The following is a 20,427-nucleotide window of genomic DNA, read 5'->3' on the forward strand; positions in this document are numbered from 1 at the left end:
GACTGTGAAGCAGTTCAGAGATGTCACCCTAGTCATAGACCTAGAACTCACTTTCTGTGAACGGATCTGATTTTATCGGAAGGGCCACTGTGGATCAACTCGTGAGATTCCCTGTTTCTCTGTCACCCTATCCGAATACAGAGTGAGTTAAAATTCATAGAATTCACGGCACCCGGTCAGCAGGGACAGAGACAGAGGCTGAGAACAGCGCCCACCGCTCAGAGACGGGCTGTCTGCAGTCTCCTCGCCATCCCACCCTGGCCGGGGCCCAGAGCTTCCACCTGGGAGCCTGCGGGGTCCTTGGGCTCCCTGTTCAAAACTAACCTCCTTCGAGTCGCCTGAGCCCCAGAATGCTGACGTCTCCAACGCAGACAACCAGGTCTAACTCCTCCTAAAGCTGCCCCAGAACTTAATCAGCGACTTCCACGCTCTGTGTTCATCCCAGCGGATGCTGTGAGCACTCCGTGACATGATCTGAGACACCCCTAGCTCTGCCCACATTCCTAGTCACAGTCTGTGTGGTCACTTGGAGTTTTCCTGTGTCTGGTCACCTCTGCTTGAAGAATTTCCCACAGAGCTGCCTGAATATCTATCCCCACAGATGTGTGTGTCTGTGAACCTGAAGACGTGAAAACAATCTCCAGGCAGCGCTGACGCGAGGCCTGAGCGCACAGGTCAATGCCTGAGCCGTGGGAGAGCCGAGCGTCCCCATAGGGACACGGATGGACTCCCACCTTCACGGTCTAAAAACCCTCTCCGTGCTAAAATCACCCCACTCCTCAGGACCCCACATGATCATCATTGTCCTAGGAAGGCAGGCTGGCCTCTGAGCTGGAGCTGAGCTCATGTCCCTAACCCGGAGCTGACGACTAGGTCTGCGTGAAGAACACGAGCGAGGAAAGACGTCCATGTTCCTCCGCAGGAGATCCACGGGCACTCAGACCGATTCCACACACGGCGGCGGTCACGTCCCCACAGCGGAGGCGTCACTGCGGTCCGTCTCCCAGACTCAGACGTGGGCTGCTCAGGCGGGGGTCTGCGCATGTGCAGGCCGAGCTCGGCGTCCGCGGGCGGGGAGGTCCGCGGGGTCCCCCGGGGACGTGGTGGGCGGCAGCGCCCGTGGAGAACGCACCCTCCCTCCCCGGTAGACACGTCTCCCCGTCCCCGTGTAGACCCGCGCGGTCCCGGACGCGCACGGGAGCCCGCGGGAGTCTCCCGGGAGAACTACATCTCCCAGCATGCCCCGGGTCGGCCCTGGGCCCCGCAGCTGCTGAGGGCAGCAGCGGAACGGGTGTGTGGGGAGCCTGACACTCGTGTATCAGGTCAGGAAAATTCCTAGAGGTGAGGAGAGTTAATGCGGCCCCCGGGTGGAGCCTCTCTGGTCGTCATCAGCCCCTCCGTGTTTTATAAGGAGCTGACTCGTCTTGTGCGGGTTCATGATCTATGAGAACGAAGGTGACATTATTTCCTTGTGAGGAAATAATCACCCAGGCCCGGGAATATTGATCACGGATCCTTTTCCCTGGCAGATAAAATTTTCTCACAATCCTACACGACCCACGGCTGCACCCTCCTCCTGTCCCCCTGATGCTCTGTTTCTCACGAGCCACCATTCTTATTTTCTAACGGAAAGTCAGCTTTCCCACAGAGTCCCTTCTGAGGATGGTTTCTCCTCTCCCAGACCCCCCAGCCCCTGGCGGTTCCTCCCCACGTCTCCACCCACGCAGACCCACGTCCCCCCTCTCCCATCAGATCACAGACTGACGCCATCACAGAATAAAATCAGATACAGCCACAGTGAACGAGTCAGAACGTGACAGACCTCACACACAGGGGAGAGGACAGGGCAGAGACCGGCGTCTGTCCCACAAGAGCAGACCACAGACACCGTGACCACCAAAGAGTCCCCGTCCGCGTCCTCTCCCGGACCCGTGCCGGCGTCCACGGCCTCGGTGAGTCCATCCGCGTGTCCGTCCTTCTGTCCCCGGAGGGCCTCGTCCCCGGATCCTCCGTGTCGTGGGTCAGGTTGTCTCGTTTCCAGTTGGCTTTCCGGTCCCCCTGTTCTCTGCTCTGTCCACGGTGTGAGACCCGCTCAAGTGTGGGGCCTCTCGGTGACGTGTGTGTCGTCCTCCGTGTTCAGATGTCCAACGTGTGCTGTGAAAATGTTCTTAGATACGTTCATTTAATTTATTTTATTTATTATTTATTTATTTAGCACTCAGTACTCAGCACCAAACACTCAGCACTCAGCACTTATTTATTTTTTATTATTTATTTATTATTTATTTTATTATTTATTTAGTTAGCACTTAGTACTCAGCACCAAATACTAAGCACTCAGCACCCAGCACTCAGCACTCAAAGGTTTAAAAATAGGATACTCCCAACTATAAAAATCATGGTCCATAGACTAAATTCATGGATAGGAACAGCAGCCCATGGAAAGTATTTCCTGAGCTAGATAAACACATGAGATATTAAAAAGACAAAATGTAGAGTCACGTCCCACAGAAGCAGGAGAAACAGCTTACCCCGGCCTCCATCCCTCGTCCTGGAGAAGGCACGGTCCAACGGGATTCTAAACTATGGATCCTAGGTGTGGTCAGAGTCACAGGGGAAATAGAGAGCGGTGAACACGACGGTATGTGAGACGGAGATCAGAACCTCACCCGGCACCGTGGCACCGTGTACCACAGCGTCTGCCCTAGAAGAGAGGTCAGAGTTGCATATGTGAAAGCCTCCTATTCATCTGCGCCTGCTCACGACTCACATGTATTTTAAAGTCCTCCATGCAGGGTGCTGGATGCTGTGTGCTAAGTCCTCTGTGCAGGATGCTGGGTGCTGAGTCCTCCATGCAGAGTGCTGAGTGCTAAGTGATGAGTCCTGTGTATGCAGGATGCTGGGTGCTGGGTGCTGAGTCCTCCTTGCTAGGTGCTGAGGCCTCAATGCAGAGTGCTGAGGCCTCCGTGAAGGGTGCTGGGTGAACATAAGACTGTAGCATAGTCACTCAATAAATAGGATAGCCTTTCACCCTCAAATTAGAGAAATAATATGATTTAATCTCACCCCCACAAGGCTGAGTGAGGAAAAGAACACAAGGTGATACCTAGACCGTTTCTTCCAAGGCACAGAAGGCAGAGTTTAAACAGACACAGGGGTTTCAGGAACACAGTCACCTTCCAACAAGGTCAGAGCCACTCGATTCTAAAAAGTAAGCCATGATAAAATACAGAAAAGCAGCCGTATCTGCTTCAGATTCCGACTGTCAGTCACCTGAAAGGCACCCTCCCTAAAATAGTTTCTGTCTTCTGTGATTTCCTGGCTATGTTTAATGATTAAAAATGACATCTTTCATTTATTCTTCCCTTCATGACATCCATCCCAGCAGCAGTGGCTGTCCCCTTCTCCCCCTTCCTCTGCCCCCATCCACTCTGCCTCCTGCAGAAAATGGGGGCCCCCTCCCACAGATGGCCACCAGACACAGCATCCCAAGGGGCAGTAAGATGAGGCACCTCCTCTCCTCATAAGGCCTGACAAGGCAGCTCTCCGGAGTGCTGGGCGCTGAGTCCTCGGGCAGGCTGCTGAGTGCTGGGTGCTGACTCCTCTGCGGCCCTCCCCAAACCCTCCCCGAGCCCAGCGCCGTCCCGCCCTCCCGGGAGAGCCCAGCTATGGGGACCCCGGGACCCGGTGTCGTTCCCCACGGGCCCACGGCGGGGCGGGACGCCATGGACAGCCGCCCTAGCGAGGGGCGCCCTGAAAAGTGACCCCCGTCCCCATGGACGTCTACAGAGACCCCGTCTCCTCCTCCTCAGGTCTCCCTGGCCGAGATAGAACCCCCTTCCCGGTGCTGTTCGCCCGAGAAATAAATCTCCCGTGTGAGCTCTGTCGTGAGCTGGGATGCCAGGCTCTCGTGTGTGTCCTCCTGAAGGATCCACAGAAGACTCAGACCTCAGACACCAAGGGAAAACGACATCTCAGCGGCTCCCTGCCTTTTCTGCCCTTGTCTATGAGCTGTGAGACTGACTCTCGTGGGTTGTAGTTTCCTTTTTTGACATACTGACACCCGTGTGACGATTTCATCTGAGCTGGGACACTTCATAAAGCACGGCTGAAGAACGGCCACCGTGAAAAACTCACCGTGTGTGGAATAGGATGCCAGGCTTTCATGTTTTTCTATAGTTTTAATTCTCAGTCAAGAATGGACTGCCTTTTCTGCCCTTGTCTACGAGCCATAAGACTCTCATGGGCTGTATTTTCAGTTTTCCCTATTTTTTAATTTTTTTTCCTATTTTTTAAATTATTTTCCCCAGTTTTAAAATTATATTCCCTATTTCTTAAATTATTTTTCTTATTTTTAAATTATCTTCCCTAATTTTTAACTATTTTCTCTATTTCTTAAATTATTTTTCATATTTTTAAATGATCTTCCCTAATATTTAATTATTTTACCTATTTCTTAAATGATTGTCCACATTTTTAAATTTTTTTACCCCATTTTAAAATTATTGTCCCTATTTTTTAATTCTTTTCCTATATTTTAAATTATTTTTCCTATTTTTAAATGATCTTCCCTCATTTTTAATTATTTTCACCATTTCTTAAATGATTTTCCCTATTTTTAAAATTATTTTCGCCATTTTAAAAATTATTTGCGCCATTTTAAAATTATTCTCCCTATTTTTTAATTATTTTAGCTATTTTTTAAATTCTTTTCCCTATTTCTTAAATTATCTTCCCTAATTTTTATTTTACCTATTTCTTAATAGGGAAAATATTATTTTCCCTATTTCTTAATAGGTGGTGAGTGAGGCCTTAGGGCAGGGCAGGCATGGCAGGGGCCTGGGGTTTTTATTTCCTTTCCTTTCATTTTATTTTCCCTCTCGAAGGGCGGGGGAGGGAACCCCGTGTCTGTGCTTGTGAGGGGTCACCGTCCAAGCCCGGGGGATTTATTGAAAAATCCGGGCGTCTGCAGAGCGTGGGTGCTGGGTGCTGAGTCCTCTGTGGAGAGTACTGGGCGCTGAGTCCTCCGTGCCTGTCCCCAAACCCTCCCCGAGTGCTGGGCGCTGAGTCCTCTGGGCCTCTCCCCAAACCGTCCCCGAGTGCTGGGCGCTGAGTCCTCTGTGAGAAAGCCCAGCCAGGAGACCCCGGGACCCGGTGTCGTTCCCCACGGGCCCACAGCGGGGCAGGACGCCGGCCCCTCCCCACCTCCCGCAGTCCGGGAGCCTCTGCTGCCGACCCTGCGCCTCCTCCCCTCCGCCCATCACCGCCCGGGAGCGGGGTTCGAGGCCATGGCCTGCCCTGAGGTCCCCACTGGGAACCTCTCTACCCACACAGCTCTCACACCCAGCTCTGCTGGGTTACAAGGGCAGACTGACAACACCGTTTGACGACTTCCTCTGAGCTGTGACCCTTCCTCAAACACGGCTGAAGGACAGCCAGCGCGGGAAATACGACTCCAGGCTTTAATGTTTTTCTTCAGAGCTTTAATTCTCAGTAAAGAACGGACTGCAACTCAACCACTCCCTGCCCTTTCTGCCCTTTTCTATGAGCAGAAAGACTGAGTCTCATTGGCTGTATTTTCATTTCTGGACAAATTTACATCCAGTGATGCCAGCAGCATGTGTTGAAGGTGCCCGGGGGTCTGCAGAGCGAGTGTGCTGTTCCCCAGGCTGGCAGGATGCCAGGTGCTGGGTGCTGAGTCCTCTGTGCTGGGTGCTGGGAGCTGGGTGCTGTGGGCTAAGTCCTCCATTCAGATTGCTGGGTGCTGGGTGCTGAGTCCTCCGTGCAGAATCCCGAGTGCTGGGTGCAGAGGAGTGTCTGTGGATGAAAAAGAAATCATTGGCTCTGTCACAGACATGGCAATCCTAAAAAGGCCGAAACACTGACTGTAATTAATTAAATGAACCAGATTGGAATAGAGGGAAAATAACGTCTTCTCAGATGCCAGGACTGCAGACTGGCAGGACGGCTCAGTGAGTAAACCGAACCCGAGGACAGCCTGGCTTTCGCCCCAGGACCTGCCTGGTAGAAGGAGAAGAGAACCAGGCCCTGAAAGCTGCCCTCTGACCTCCATGGCTGCGGCCTGCACACACGGGCACAGGGGTCTCCGCTCTAGGGCAGCTCAGAGCCAGGCCTTCTGGTGCACGGGGCCAGCATTCATTCTGCCTCAGGTCCCTGAACATCTCTTTCACTTTTCAAAAAAGCCAAACAGAGAAGAATGTACCCATTGCCTGATTCCATAACCCAGGAAGAGAAGGGAGGGCTGACAGGGGTCACAGCCAGGAGGGTCTTTGGCTTGAACTTTGAAGAAGTCTCTGAAATCGAGAGAAAGCATCTTTTATGAGAAAAATTGATTTGAGTTCTGGGCAATGAGACAGATACCCAAGTCTGCCTCTGCAGTGACTCTGCAGTCCTGCTCGTCTGTTCTCACACACAGACCCTGCCAGGTCCCTGGCTTCTCCCCAAAGTCTCCCCAGTCGAGCTCCGTCCTGCCAGGAGCCTCTCTGACACAGTATAATTCCCGCGGGGTCCCTCCGTGGGGCAGGAGGCCGGTCCTCGCACAGTCTGGGAGGCCTCTTTTGCCCAATCTGCAGCCCGCTTTAGTCTACAAGTCCCAGAAACTCGGGACCGGCTTTCACCAGCTCGAGCAGTGGCTCAGAGAGGTAGGAGCGCCTGACGCTGTGTCCCGGTGCCAGGGGTCGCCCTGGTGCCAACTGTCGCGGGTTAGAATCCTGATCTGTAGTCATGATAAATCGATGATCAATCTGCTGAATCGATGATAAATGTGATAAGTCTGCGGATTAATAATCGGGGAAAAAAAAGTTTTGAGGGCGCTTCCCTAGTCCATGAAAAATTTTGGCAGACAGGACCCTTATTTTGGGGTCCTGTTGCGTGCAGGTGAGCGAGGGAACACGGCAATAACTTTATTACACGAGCAAGTTGAAACAGACAGTGGGAAATCACCGGAATCACCAGTCTCTGCCACTCACACGAGCAGTCTGTGGAGTTTCTCCGGGTCCCAGCGCTGCACACACGGATCTCTCGGGGCTCTCGGGGCTCCCGCGTCCGCCTGGAAGAGAAGAGCGGGAGAACGGAGAAGCCGGGGTTCGGGCTCCCACAGGAGCGGGGGAGTTAGAAATCCTCTGCCTGCCTGCAGCCTGCGTTCTCTGCCCGGGTCTGGACGCTGCAGCATTCTGACCTATCTGTCACCCTCCATACACGCATCCAGAGAAGAGAACAGCGCTGTGGTGGTCTGACTGGACGCCCCCGGAAGACACTGGGATTTGAATACTTAGTCCCAGTTGGTGCCTCTTTGGGATAGATGATGAGGCTTGGCCTTGCTGGAGGAAGTATGTCACTGGGGGTGGCAGGCTTTGAGGTTTAAAAAGACTTGTGCCAGTTTGAGCTAGCTTTCTGTGCTTCCTATTTGTGGTTCCAGATGTGAGCTCTGACCTGCAGCTCCAGATGTTTGCCACCTGCTACCTCCATTTTGCTGTCATGGACTCTAACCCTCTGGAACCACGAGCCCCGTATAGTGTCTTCTCTATGTCACAGAAGCAGAGAAGTGACTAGTGCAGGCCAATGACAGCTTCAGTCACGGTCTTAGTGTTTCTGCTGCTGTCGTTAACACATGGCCAAAAGCACTTGGAGGAGGGAAGGGTTTATTTGGCTGATAGTTCTGTATCACAGTCCATCACTGAAGGAAGTCAGGGCAGGAACCTGGAGGCAGGAGCTGATGCAGAGGCCATGGAGGGGTGCCGCTTACTGGCCTGCTCATCATGGCTTTCCCAGCCTGCCTTCTTATAGAACCCAGGACCCCAGCCCAGGGATGGCCTCACTCACCATGGGCTAGCCCCTTCCACATCAAACAAGGAAATGCCCCGTTGGCTTGCTCGTGGAAAGTAGAGACATTTTCTTAGTTAAGATTCCTTATTCTTAGATATGTCTAAGTTTGTATCAAGGTGACAGAACACAGTCATCACAGTCACTAAATAACCTAGCTTCAGTTGGTCCTTTCTGGTTGGAAGTTGTCTCTGTCATTTGTGCCCCCCTGTGAATGTGGGCTCTGAGTCTTGCCTTGGAGCCATTGCAGAAGCAGCCTTGTTATTTGCTTTTCCTTGATGCACTTCCTCCCATTTCCCTTCACCTGCTGCCTTTCTCCTTATTATGCCAGCAGTGGGACATTTGCTGTGGGGACACAGACTTTGCAACTTTCCATGACAGTGTTCCTATCTGGATAAATGGACAATGAAGACCCGGGAAATCCATGCTGCTCCCTCCCCAGATGGGTGAGGCAGGAGGCTCTTGCCCACCTTTGTCCATGACTACTTTAGTGGTTGCTGTCATCTATTCTAGTGGGAGGTGGCACCAAGCTCCCCTGTAAGTCCTTGGGAATGGACTGACTGTGTCCATTATACAACTGAGCACTCTGGGTTTAGGGCCCGTGTCCCTCCTGCACAAGGCCTGGCCTAGAGGGTATGCTTGATGACTGCTAAATGAATCACAGATGGACGGAAGAAGGTTCTAGAAAGATTGGGGGCTACATGAGGTTTTGCCAGGTGGAGCCTGTGGAAGGCAGAGGGGAGATGAGGAGAGAAATGATGCTCAGAGGGCAGGACTCTGTTCAGCTCACTGTGGGTGTCTTTCTTGGTTTTAGTTCCACTTTGAATTATGTGGAAAGGTCATTCATTCATTCATTCATTCATTCCTCCATCCATCTATCCATCCATCATCCATCCATTCATCTATCATCCATCCATCCATTCATCCATCAATCCACTATCCACTCATCCATCATCCATCCGTCATCCATCCATCATCCATCATCCATCCATCCATCCATCCATCCAACATCCATCTATCCATCCATCCATCCAACATCCATCCATCATCCATGTATCCATCCATCATCCATCTTCCATCATCCATCCATCCATCCATCATCCATGTATCCATACATCCATTTATCCATCCATCCATCCATCCATCAATTGAATTCATCTATTCATTCAATGGGTTTAATTGGGTGGCTTATATGGACCTGGGTTTGCGCTAGGCACAAATTTCAGTCTTCTACAGCTACAATTTTAGTGTGGAGGAGACAATACTCAAACTGTCTTCTAGTGTGTTGAGGGGTAAGAAGTGGCATGTGCAAGGGGTGGGCACCACTGCGACTGTGTCAAGCATGCCAGTCTTGTTTTTGCACCCTGTCACGAGGATCCCTGTCCCACATCAGAACCCTCTTGTGAAGTGCTGCAGAGAGGTAGGATGTTCTGAAGTCGATTTAACTGCTTCCCTCATCCCCAGCCTGCTTCCAGGGATGATCTGCAGTCTCGGATGCAGAAAATTTGCTCAGCATTCCCTGGCCTTGGCAGGATTTGTTTAGCAACTGCACAGCTCCATTTGCCTTCTAACAGGTATCTCCTGATCAAAGTCGGTAGCTCATCACCACGAATAAGCATCTGACAAACACCGGTGCATGGCTTCTCTTCACTAGATATGTTTCTGGGAGATGGTGTCAATTCAAATCACATAAATATGAAATACTTCCAAGGTCACAACATTTAGAGCAAGAACAGCCCTTTTCCCATCTTCTTGTTGGGCATTACAATTTTTACCAGTCTGAGGGATTAAATAGAATATTCAATTGTTATTCCCGTGGGCATGATCTACGTTTGATTGCTGTTTTATGTTTATTGATGTTTTCAATTGGTTCTCCTACAGACATGTTTAGTCGTGTTCTTAGCTCAACTTCCTAGTAACACTTCTCTACCTATTTGTGTGGGTTTTCTTGGGGAAATGTGAGCAAACGCCAGATAGAGCTCTGGCAAGCTGCCAACGAAAGAAGTACACCCAAGCCAGGAGCACAGGTGAAGGGTGACTTTACAAGAGTGTGGGTGACTCATGCAAGGAGAGCAGGAGAATTCTGGGAAGGAGGAAGCTGATTCCGCCCACTCCTGCCCAGACCACTGAAGCAGCAGGATGTAAGCTGCCCCACTGAAAAAGGTACTGAGCCACATGGCTAAAATAGATCAGAATAATGGGTTAATCAAGATGTGAGAATTAGCCAGAAAGAAGCCTGACCTAACGGGCCAATCAGCATTATAACTTATAGAGATCTTTGTGTGATTTCCTCGGAGACTAAACAGCTCGTGGGGCTGGCGAGACAGAAAACACAAACAAGCAGGCCCGACCTCTTCATGTTACAGAATGGCGCCCATCGTGGATAACTGAATCCACAGAAAGCCTGGGAATGCTTGGGAAAGATTAGAGTAAAGCATTTTGGTTTTCAGCCATAGCAGGAAAAAAAGCTGCGCTGTTTTAAAATGCTGGCTTTCTGGGCCATCCTGCCAGGGAAAACTCTTTTGAGTTTCAAGCAGGTAGTCTGGACTATGGAAACAATGTTGCAGCTTGCTTCCTGGCAAGGACCTTGAAATGCCTTAGGAGCTTTTGACTGTTGTTTTCTCCATACTCCTTAGCAAATTAAAGACTCACATGGTCAGAAAGAGAGAGAGAGAGAGATACAGTAAAGAGAAATTAAAAAAAAAACCTCTAGAAGATTTAAAGTCCTTAAAAAAAAGAAAGAAAGAAGGAAAGAGAGTATTGGATATGGTGATACACACCTTTAATCCCAAGGCTTGGGAGGCAGAGACAGACAGACCTCTGTAAATTCAAGGTGCGATGGCAGACACCTTTAATCCCAGCACTGGGGAGGCAGAGACAGACGGATCTCTGGGAGTTCAAAGATAGCCTGGTCTACAGAGGGAGTCCCAGGACAAAGATAAACAGAGAACCTGTCTCAAAAAGCCAAAAGTTAAAAGTAAAAATAAAAGAAATAGAGGTTAAAATAAAGCCACGTAAAGATGAAAAATACACAGAGAATCTTGATACTGTATGCTATTATGCTCTCTTTGAATTGTTTGAATGCTGAGGAAGGAGCAACAACTGCTAAAGGACTTTTGCTTATAAATGCTGCAGAATTAACCCAAGATAGGTATTTTGAAAATGCCTTGGCTTCAAAATTGAAGTCAAAAGGTATGTTACTTTGGAGAAGAGATTTTGCTTTTGTTTCCACAGAAAATGAGAGGCTCTGGATTTATTCAGAGTTAAGAAAAATCATCTTTGATCAAGGGAGGCCACCTGAAAAATCTCCGACAGGAACAGATGGCCCAGATGTCTGAGTTCTTCATCCAGAACAGGTTCAAGACTTCTGCCTGAGATGATCAAGACTCACAGGATACTTCAGTCAGGACTTGATCATAACTCTAAATTTTCTTGAGGTCCCCATAAGATTATCAGCATCCCCAACCAACTGGAAGTAGCCTGGAATACTACGCCCACATTCCCCAAAATGGACTATGGATATTTTTCTTTGTTTTTTTAAAAAAGAGGGGGAAGTGGTGCGGGAGAATTGTCTGAGCCTGGCTGGGCACAGTTACTGGAACACCTATGGTCTTTCTTCCTGTTGGGCTCTTTTGCAGCATGGCAGCTGGATTCCTCGGGAGGGAAGCCGGTGGGGCGAGCAGAGGCAGTACTCTCCTGTGTCCTGTGAAGTCACACGACGTCCTTCCCTCAGTGGGAAGAGAGACTGGGGGAGCAGACTCCAGCTCCCCCAGCTAATGGAGCCCAGGGTACTGAAAATACTTAGAAATAGCCAACCTGCCACCCCTGCCAGAAGGTGGCGGTAGCGACAGTGAGGCCATTGGTGCAATTCCTTTCTAAACATTTGTCTTCGGGGTCTCATCTGCAATCTCCGTAAGCATCCTGCTGTGTGTACAGTAGTCACCTGTGCTGATGTGGCCTGGGGATTTAGGCTTAGCACACAGCTGGGGGTGGGGGAGGGGCGGTAGACAGCCTGGCTTGGGGACAGATCTCTGAAAAAGGAGAGTAGGAAGGTCAGGGGAAGTGAACACGCAGAGGGTCGGACGGGGCAGGGATAAGCCCCCATTGTCTATATACCTCGATGAGGCTTTGGAGGGTGGCCCCGGCTGTGGCTGTGGTTGTGGCTGGGGCTCTGTGTGGAGGCCTGGCTGAATTGAAGGTCTCCTGGGCTGGGCAGGCGCTCCGCATGAAGGCTGGGGGAAAAGTGGTAGGCATGAGGAGACACAGTGGAGGCCATGAAGCTAAACTGGAACAGACGATGTCCTGCCGGGGCACTGGGGAGCCATAGCAGGTGTAAGAGCAGGGTTGACCCCGATGTGTTTTCCTATTCCGGAGGGGTAGTTTCAGGGTAGGAGAGAGCGACCGAGATTGACCCCTGGAAGGTCTAAAGTTAAAATTTTCAACTAAGTTTATATCTCTGTATATGTCCCTCTGTGCTACGGACTGGCTCAGGGGAGCCACTCAGACCGTGAGGGAATCAGGGCGAAGGACGGAAGATTTCAGGATACAGCGGAGGAATTGACAGACAGACCACTCTCAATGTATTTTTGAAAATGCTGCTGTGTTTTACTTTTCCAGTGCGAGGTTTTTATATTATTACAAAGAATTTGGCAAAGGCATACATCATCAGATCATAAAAAAAAAGCATAGAATAGTTTACAAAAAGAATCTTTGAAAATGCTTTGACTTGGGCACAAGGACTTTCGCCCAGTCTGTACCAGGCGGCTGGCAGGGCTAAGTGACCTTGTGCTCAGAATATCTTGGGGTGTGAGAGGAGAAGGCCACTATCTTCCTGGGAAAACTTTCTGCTAGGAAATTTTAGACATGATCTCAAACTTGTCTGAATCTGGTTTTATACCATAAATCTCAACTTTCTTCCTTCCCCGACTCTCAGGGTCAGATGTTGTAATTAGCCTAGGTTTATTCTGACTATAATGAAGGCTGCATAGGCCTCCTGCACGCAATTCTCAGGCAAACATCTAGTGTTGCTGCAGCTGTTTTCCTACAGAAGGCTTCTAAGGTTTCTCCTGATAAGAGCAACTCCTTTTGCTCCACATCATTAAGGAATTATTTTAACGATGACTTCCCTATTTCCAGAACTGGCTATTTCTTTAAAGGCTTTAATGAATAGGGGCGCAAAACTCAAAAATGTCCTCAGCAGTCTTGTTTGTATCTGCAACTGCCTGGAATAGTCTGATCTGTTAGCAATATACAAGGATCACAAAGAACACACAGACAAGGGGAAAAGACAGACATATGGCTCCAAGGACAGCCAGGTCGAGTCAGTACTAATGGCGACTCAGGTAGCATTACACCACAACTGATTGCCACGGGACAGCCCAGGACACAACTCCGAGAAGCGTGAATCCTGATCCTTCCGGCAATATTTGCCCATCCAGTCAGCATTTCCGCTACACTGGTGAGACAGCCATGGATGTAGCACCTCTGTCCCTCGGGGGTCCAGAAAATCTTCGGTCTGCTTTAGATATGGATCCCATTACTTCCCAGTAAGTTTCACCCGGACTTCTGTTTTCCGTACCCCGTGTGCTCCCGCCATGGCCCTCACCCTGGCTGTATCTTACCTTCTAACTGCAGTTCACACGCCAGGAGCTGTCGAACCCCCTGGGATTGGCACCCAGTGGCACAGCCATGGCTGACCCCGCCTTCTCTCTCTAAATTCTCTCCCAGCTTAAGAACCTGGCTCAGGAAGTGACTTTCAGCTGCGTGTTCTTTGTGGGCTCCCTTTCTTTCTTGGGGGACAATATACATTCAGGTATATTGTCTGAAGACTTGCCTGTACGTCTAGGGCAGATCATGTGACCCCAGGGGGTTAATCAAGAAGCCGCTAGCTGTCTAGAACTGGGATTGGTCAGAAGCGCACATGTGATTGAAGGGCTGCCTAATGTGATTGGTCAGAAACACACATGTGATTGAAGGACTTCCTTTATGGGTCTTGCTAGGATGGAGGAGCTTCTGAAACCAGAGGTCGTGAGACACGTGGTTTGATTGTGAACTGTCCCCCAGAGACTCCTGTGTTTGGACACTTGGACCCCAATTGGTGGTGCTGTTTGGGAAAGCTATAGAAGGTGAAGCTTCTGTGGAGGCAGTGAATGGCTCAAGGTGAGAGCCCTGAGGCTTTATAGCGCGGTCCTTCTTTCTATTTGCTTTTTGACTTCGGACATCACGTGACCAAGCAGCTCATGCTGACCCTCCTGCCTTCTCCACCAGGGCAGCTTGTACCCCCAGACCTGTAAGCCGAAATCAACCCTTCCTCAGGCTGATAACTTCTTCCCAGGTGTTTGTTCATATCGACAGGAAAAGTAGCTGGCGCAGAGACCACAGATGCCATCTTTCCGGTAAGTTGCCCAAGCCGCCTGCTTGCGATTGGTGGGATTCAGACCAGAGAACAAAGGACAGAGTGGTTGCTGGACCGTCTGTGTCTACCCACGAGGGGAAGTGGTGCAAGGCTCTCACTCACCTGAGGCAGTCAACCTCCTTCGCAATGGGCCAGTATCAGTCCAGAGTCCTGACGGCCCTAGGCCACATTTGGTGCCTCTCCTGCGTGGCCCACGGTTTCTGGCCCTTCCTTTTCCTAATCCAGTGTTTGTCTGTGTCCTGATCCTTCGCTTTGGTGCAAGCTTTTCATGTGCTTCCTTCTGGTGGCCACAGAGTCTGAGAGGGACTTAGGGGACAGAGTGGGCGCTTTGTAAGGCCAGGGAGCCTGAGGATCAAGGACCCCACCTGAAGCACCCTAAAAGCAAGCCCAGACCCCACTGGCCTGTTTATTTTAAAGAAGAGAAAAGCAGGCACAGAGAAGTTAGGCGATTCGTTCAAGCTGCACAGTTAGGAAGTGGTTGAGCTCAACTGGGATCTGAGCCCTTTGTGATCGATTATTAGTAAACCTACTCACAAAACCTTGCCTGTCAGGAGGGAAGGGCTGTCTGTGACAAAGACTTGGCTCAAGAGATGGGAGACTAGGCCCTTGTTTTGCAGTAGAGTAGTGATGACGGGATGCATGCACACGTGTGAAGGTGCACACACACAGACACACTCACCCCACCCCTCTCTCGGTCCTCATCCTGGTCCATTTTTGCTGAGGTCAGATAAGGGATGACTAAAACCATACTGGGTGACAGGGCTGGGTGGGTTAGATGCTTGGTCAGGCACATAAATGAAGGCTCTTTGATAGAATGCTTTTTTTAAGAAGAAGGGCTCTATGTGACTCCCACTGCCACTCAGGGTTGCTCCCCCAGGGGCCTGGGGTTCACTTTAGCCCAACATCTCCTAACCACCCTCCACTTTCAGTAATGCCTGTCTACTGCCAGGACTTCCCAATTTATCACTTTGGGTGGCGGGTGACTGTTAGCTTCGTGCTGTGATCAATGGAGACGTAGCTCTGGCTCCCACCCTGGCCAGACACCTCTACCAGAGTTTTTGAAAATTAGTTTTAACTCATAGGTTGCTGGAAGCATTTCCTACAGCTCTGAGCCCTTCGGGGTAAAAAAATAACCCCTCTGTTCTAAGACTTTTCTGTGCCCACAGTTCTACAAGTCTCCCTAGGGACCAGCCAGCTAGCAGGGTCATAGGTCCAGGAAACTCTCATCTCATCGCTGTCCCTTCCCTGAGGTTCTGTACCTACACCAGGCATTGCCATGCCCTGCAATACCTGTTCATAACTTACTCCCCACCCCCACCCAGAATGTCACTGTATAGCTCAGGCTCATCTCCAACTCATGAAGATCCTCCTGCTTCAGCAACCTGGGTGCTGAGATCTCAGGTCTGTGTGACTAGACCAGCTTTCCTGTCTGTCGTGTGGCTTCTGGAATCCCAGGGGCTAGCTGTTTCTGAGGTCCCCCTCTCTTCTCCCACCGCCATTTGAAAATAGCAATGGCTTGTAGCTGCTGGTCTACCCCCATACTATCATCTGTCTTCCCCCTGTTATTGTAAGAAGAGGAAAGTAATCAGGATATGGTGGTATGGGTCTATCTCTAGACCCAGGACTTAGGAAGTAGGGGCCGGATGATCAGAGCCATCTTTGGCTACATAAGTCAGTTGGAGAATGGCCTGGACTATACGCAACCCTGTGTCAAAGCAAAACAGCAAAACAAACAGAGGGGGAGGCACAGCACTTGTGGAGCCATCACACACCCACGCTGGTGTCAACAGCCACAATCCAGGCAGCCTGGCAGTCGGCAGACACTCAGCGCCCTCCCCTATACCTTGAAAGTCTGAACAATGAGGCCTTCTGTGGGCTGGTCTCTTCTGCTAGGCCCTCTGAGTCACCACATATTTTTGTGTGTGCAGTCACACAACGGGGTGACTCATTCTCCCACTTGGGACATTTGGGGACTTGTTCTGTTTTACTTACAATTGCTGAAAAAAATCAGATATTACAGAGGTGATAAAATAAAATACAGCAAAGTCATACAAGCAACCTCTGCCTGTCCTAGGCTGGTGGGAAGAGCACAGGCCTGAGGTCATTGCCAAGGGCTTCTGGATGTGGAGGTTGGGCCAATCTTGGCCCACTTTTGCTAAGGCCACATAAGAAGAAGGTGAACCATGTAAGAAAATCCATGGGAAAGACAGAGGCAGTAGCTTTCTCGGAGAGCCTGCCGGGGCTCAGGAGTGCACTCCCTGGTGGGGCTGCTCTCCAGCTAGACTACCATGGTGGTGGCCAGAAAGTGGAGTGTGTGAAGTTTTTGTTTTTGTTTTTTTTTTTTTTTTTTTTTACCTCACATGGATCATGACCTCCAGTCTGCTGTCCCTTCAGAGCCAGGTCTCCGGGACTTGGGGACTAACAAAGCTGATAATCATGGAGAAACCAAATCACAGCTGAAAGACTCCAGAGAGCTTACCAACATGTTATGTTGTAAGAGTCTGCACTTCCCAATGGATACCCACACCCGGTTCAGGCTGCGTGCTTTCCCGAACTCGAGCCCATGAGAATGGACGATTGTCCTGAGGGTTGGAAAAGAGACACACACAAAAGAGACCTTTGCTCATTTACCAGAGTAAATTGCAACTTTATTAAACTCAAGTCAGGTATTTATACCAGTGGGCAACCAGGATCAAAAAGGGCAAGGCCTCCTCCCATCCAGGAGCAGGAGGAGAAGATTAAAGCTTCCCGGCCCCCCTCGGGCAGGGTCAGCTGGGGAGCCAGGCTATGGGCCCACTGCTAAGACCTTGAATACAAGTGGAATCACCATAACAAAGAGAACCAGGCTCTTGCTAAGTTAACCCCTCAAGCCAGAGCTAGTGCAGAGTCTCCAGGGAGCCGGAGGTCACACGGCCCTGGGAAATGCCAGGAGAGAAGGGAAAAACCTTGGCAGCTACATTATGTGGTCAATCCTAGTTAGAAGTGGGCATCCCCTTCTCCCACCTGCGGGCCCCGTGACTCTGGCCTCAGTGCCACACACCTTGGGCAAATCGCTTCTACACGGTGGGCCCAGGACTCTGCTGCTGTGGCCTCTATCTAGCCGATTAACTGGGGCCCATTCAGCTCAGACTCTGTGCCTTTTGTACCTGTGCCCTCTGGAGACTCTTGGTCTTGAATGTCAGGATCTCAGCTCCAAGACTGCAGGCCAGTGGAGGAAGGGGGGCAGTGCAGGCGTGGCCAGGTTCTGGGGCTTCACGGAATTGCATTCAGAGCACGTGTCTCCTCTCTGAGCTGCGAGGCCTGTCTCTTTCTATTAGTTTAACAAGCCCTGGTATTAATGAGATTGCTCTATAACTGAACCTTTTCACAGGTCCCTCGGTAATGAAATTATGCTAATTTGCCTTCAGCACCACCAGGCATCCATCACGCGGGATCAGCCGGGAGCGGCCGGTGAGGCGGCGTGAATGCTCCGCTAATTATCACCGAAATGAACAAACCGAAGGATTATGATTTCATCTTCTGCCCTTCTCACTACCGGCTCCGCCCCAGTCTACATGCGTCTTTTCATGGAGATGGCTGTTGGTGGAATGAGCTCAGGAGGCTGCGGCCATTGGCTGAGTGGCACCTCTGCAGGCACCTGCAGGCTGGGTGCTGCTGCTGGTGGTGGCCAAGTTGAGTGAGCAGTGTGGGAGCCCACTGCCTGCCTCTAAACTTATAGCCTGCTGTTGTGTGTGTGGGGGGGTGTTGTTGGATGGTGGGGTATTGTGAGTGTGTGGCTGGGTGTCAGGGTGTGAACCTATGTGTGTGTGCGTCCCTGCTGAGTTGCTGCAAACATTGCCTGCCTATGTGGGAGTGTGTATCTAACTCTGTCTGGGCTGAGGGTGGCGCTGTGTGTCTAATGAGTGTTTGAGCCTATGTGCATGGCTTTATATTATTTGTGAGAGAACTTACACTTTGATAGTATTGATAAAACACAATTTCAGTCAGAAATTTTTTTGTACAATTTCTTTTGTACATGCTGATTCAAAATTTATATATAAATGCAAACGAGCTTTTACATTTGAGTTTTGGGTTAGTACTGTCTATTTCAGACAGGGTCTTTCTATGTAGCCCAAGCTATCCCTGAGATACACTCCTCCCTCAGCTCCCGGCACTAGGATTTGCATGTACGTGTTACCACACCTGCTCAAAGGACTTTAAATAGTCAAAAAAAAAAAAAAACTTGAGGGAGAAAAAACATCCTGTAGGGGACAGACATTATTGATTTCAAGATTTAGTAATCAAACCCGTACGATCATGAAAATCATAGGCAAACTGATCATAGAATATCAGAGAGCCCAGAAAAGGCCTCATTCACTTGTAAGAACTTGGCTCTCAATAAAGCCATCTAGACAATATAGTGAAGAAAGCGAACGCTGTGGTAATAAGCTCATCCATCGCTGCTTTTCTATTGCTGCAGTAAAACACCATGGCCATCGAGAGCAGCTTCAGAGGGAACGGCTTCTGACATGAGCTGACTGGGGCTTATGAGACCAGAGGGGTGAGAGTCCAGCACATCATGGGGAAGCGGCAGGCACGTGCAGGCCTATGGCTGGGGCAGCAATATCTGTCTCAAACCACAGCAAGCATCAGAAGAAAGTGAACTGGGAACAGCTTGAGGACTTGGAACCTCAAAGCAAGCCCCTAGAGACACTTCTTTCAGCAAGATCATACCTCCTAAACCTCTCTAAACAAGGCAACCTGCTAGGGACCACGTATTCAAACAAATGAGCATATGGAGGACGTTCAAACATCACAAACATCTAAGATGAGATCTCTACTTGGGGCCGTCAACAGTTTATTAGAGAAGATAATACAGACAGAAAGAAAGGATGGAGGGAAGAAGGGAGAGAGGGAGGGAGGGAAGGATGGATGGAGAAATGAAGGGAAGGAGGGAGGGACAGAGGGAGGGAAGGAAGGAGGAGGGACTATCTCAAAATGTTAAAATCTGGTCCTCAAAAGACATCATTATCCATGGACTGAAAGAAAAGTCTACACTTGATAAAGAACTTATTGTTGTGATATAAAGAACATCATCAACAATTCAATAATAAAGATACAAGCAGCCCAATAAACAGCAGGCATAAAAGTTTGAGCTGATGCCACAAAGCAACATACATGGACTGCCTGCACACACACACACAAAATGCTCAGCAGCACTGAACTTCAGACCAATCAAACTTTAAAACCACAAATTCAAACCATGAGTGAGATGGTCGCATGGCCCCATCATACAAGCTGCCATTAAAAAGACTTCGCCAAACATTGGCAGAAACCTTTGGTCGGTGAGATTGTAAGCTAATATGTTAGATCACAGATCCTCTGGCTGCCTCTCCCCCAGACAGGCCACAAATCCTTGCAGGCTTCTCTAGACAGAGCATTGATCAGATCGACTACAGCCTTGCAGTTTCCCTGTCCATTGAAGCTGCAAGCTCAGCATGCATGTTAACACGCACACGATACATACAACACACACACATGTACAACACATAACACACCATACACATACACTCACACCACACATAAACTCATACACATGAACACACACACACACATACATTGACAGCACATGCATATACTCACACCGCACACACATACAACACACACATACATTCACACTGCACACACACACACACACACACACACACAGGCCCAAGGAAAGCTCAAATCATAACAAGCTGTGACTCCTGTCTCCTGAGGAAAATCTCTCTAGAAGACTTGCTCTTCCCTTCAGGGCCTACAAGGGCTGTAGGTTAACAGATGTTGCAACTCCCCAAGCAAAGCCAGTCTCCAGGAGTTTGGTTCCAGCTCCTTCTGTGCACCTGTGGTGCCCTTTTATCTAGCAGGGCCAGCATTGGAGACAGGTGTCTGCAGTAGCAGCGCCTACCGGAGTCTGCCCAGACCCAGCTACAAGCCTCTACGTACTTCTGCTCCTGGAAACTACAACAGCCCCAAGCAGAACCCTCTCATATGGCCATAAACAAAGAATCATAAGCACATGATGGCATGCCTGCAAGTAAAATGAACAGACCTCCAGTCTACAGTAAATATGGCGCTTACCCACATGTCAGCAGAGGACGCCAACCACACAAGACTGCACATGCATGTCTCATTTACAGGAAGTTTAACAG

The 20,427-nt window shown here is 49.9% G+C and overlaps 1 long non-coding RNA gene across 2 annotated transcripts; it reads left to right on the forward strand.

Annotated features, from left to right (window-relative positions):
* Positions 1-1,204: 1,204 nt before the first annotated feature.
* On the forward strand, positions 1,205-18,247 carry LOC148118512 (uncharacterized). 2 transcript variants are annotated; one of them, XR_015735917.1, is made up of 5 exons: positions 1,205-1,341; positions 1,753-1,952; positions 13,842-14,001; positions 14,110-14,237; positions 17,628-18,247. It is a non-coding gene; the product is annotated as an uncharacterized LOC148118512 (long non-coding RNA). The 2 variants fall into 2 exon arrangements; XR_015735916.1 differs by having other exon boundaries at positions 17,665-18,247.
* Positions 18,248-20,427: the final 2,180 nt, after the last annotated feature.

The sequence above is a fragment of the Myodes glareolus genome, chromosome 22, assembly GCF_982192425.1.
Source record: "Myodes glareolus chromosome 22, mMyoGla1.1, whole genome shotgun sequence".
Taxonomy (NCBI): domain Eukaryota; kingdom Metazoa; phylum Chordata; class Mammalia; order Rodentia; family Cricetidae; genus Myodes; species Myodes glareolus.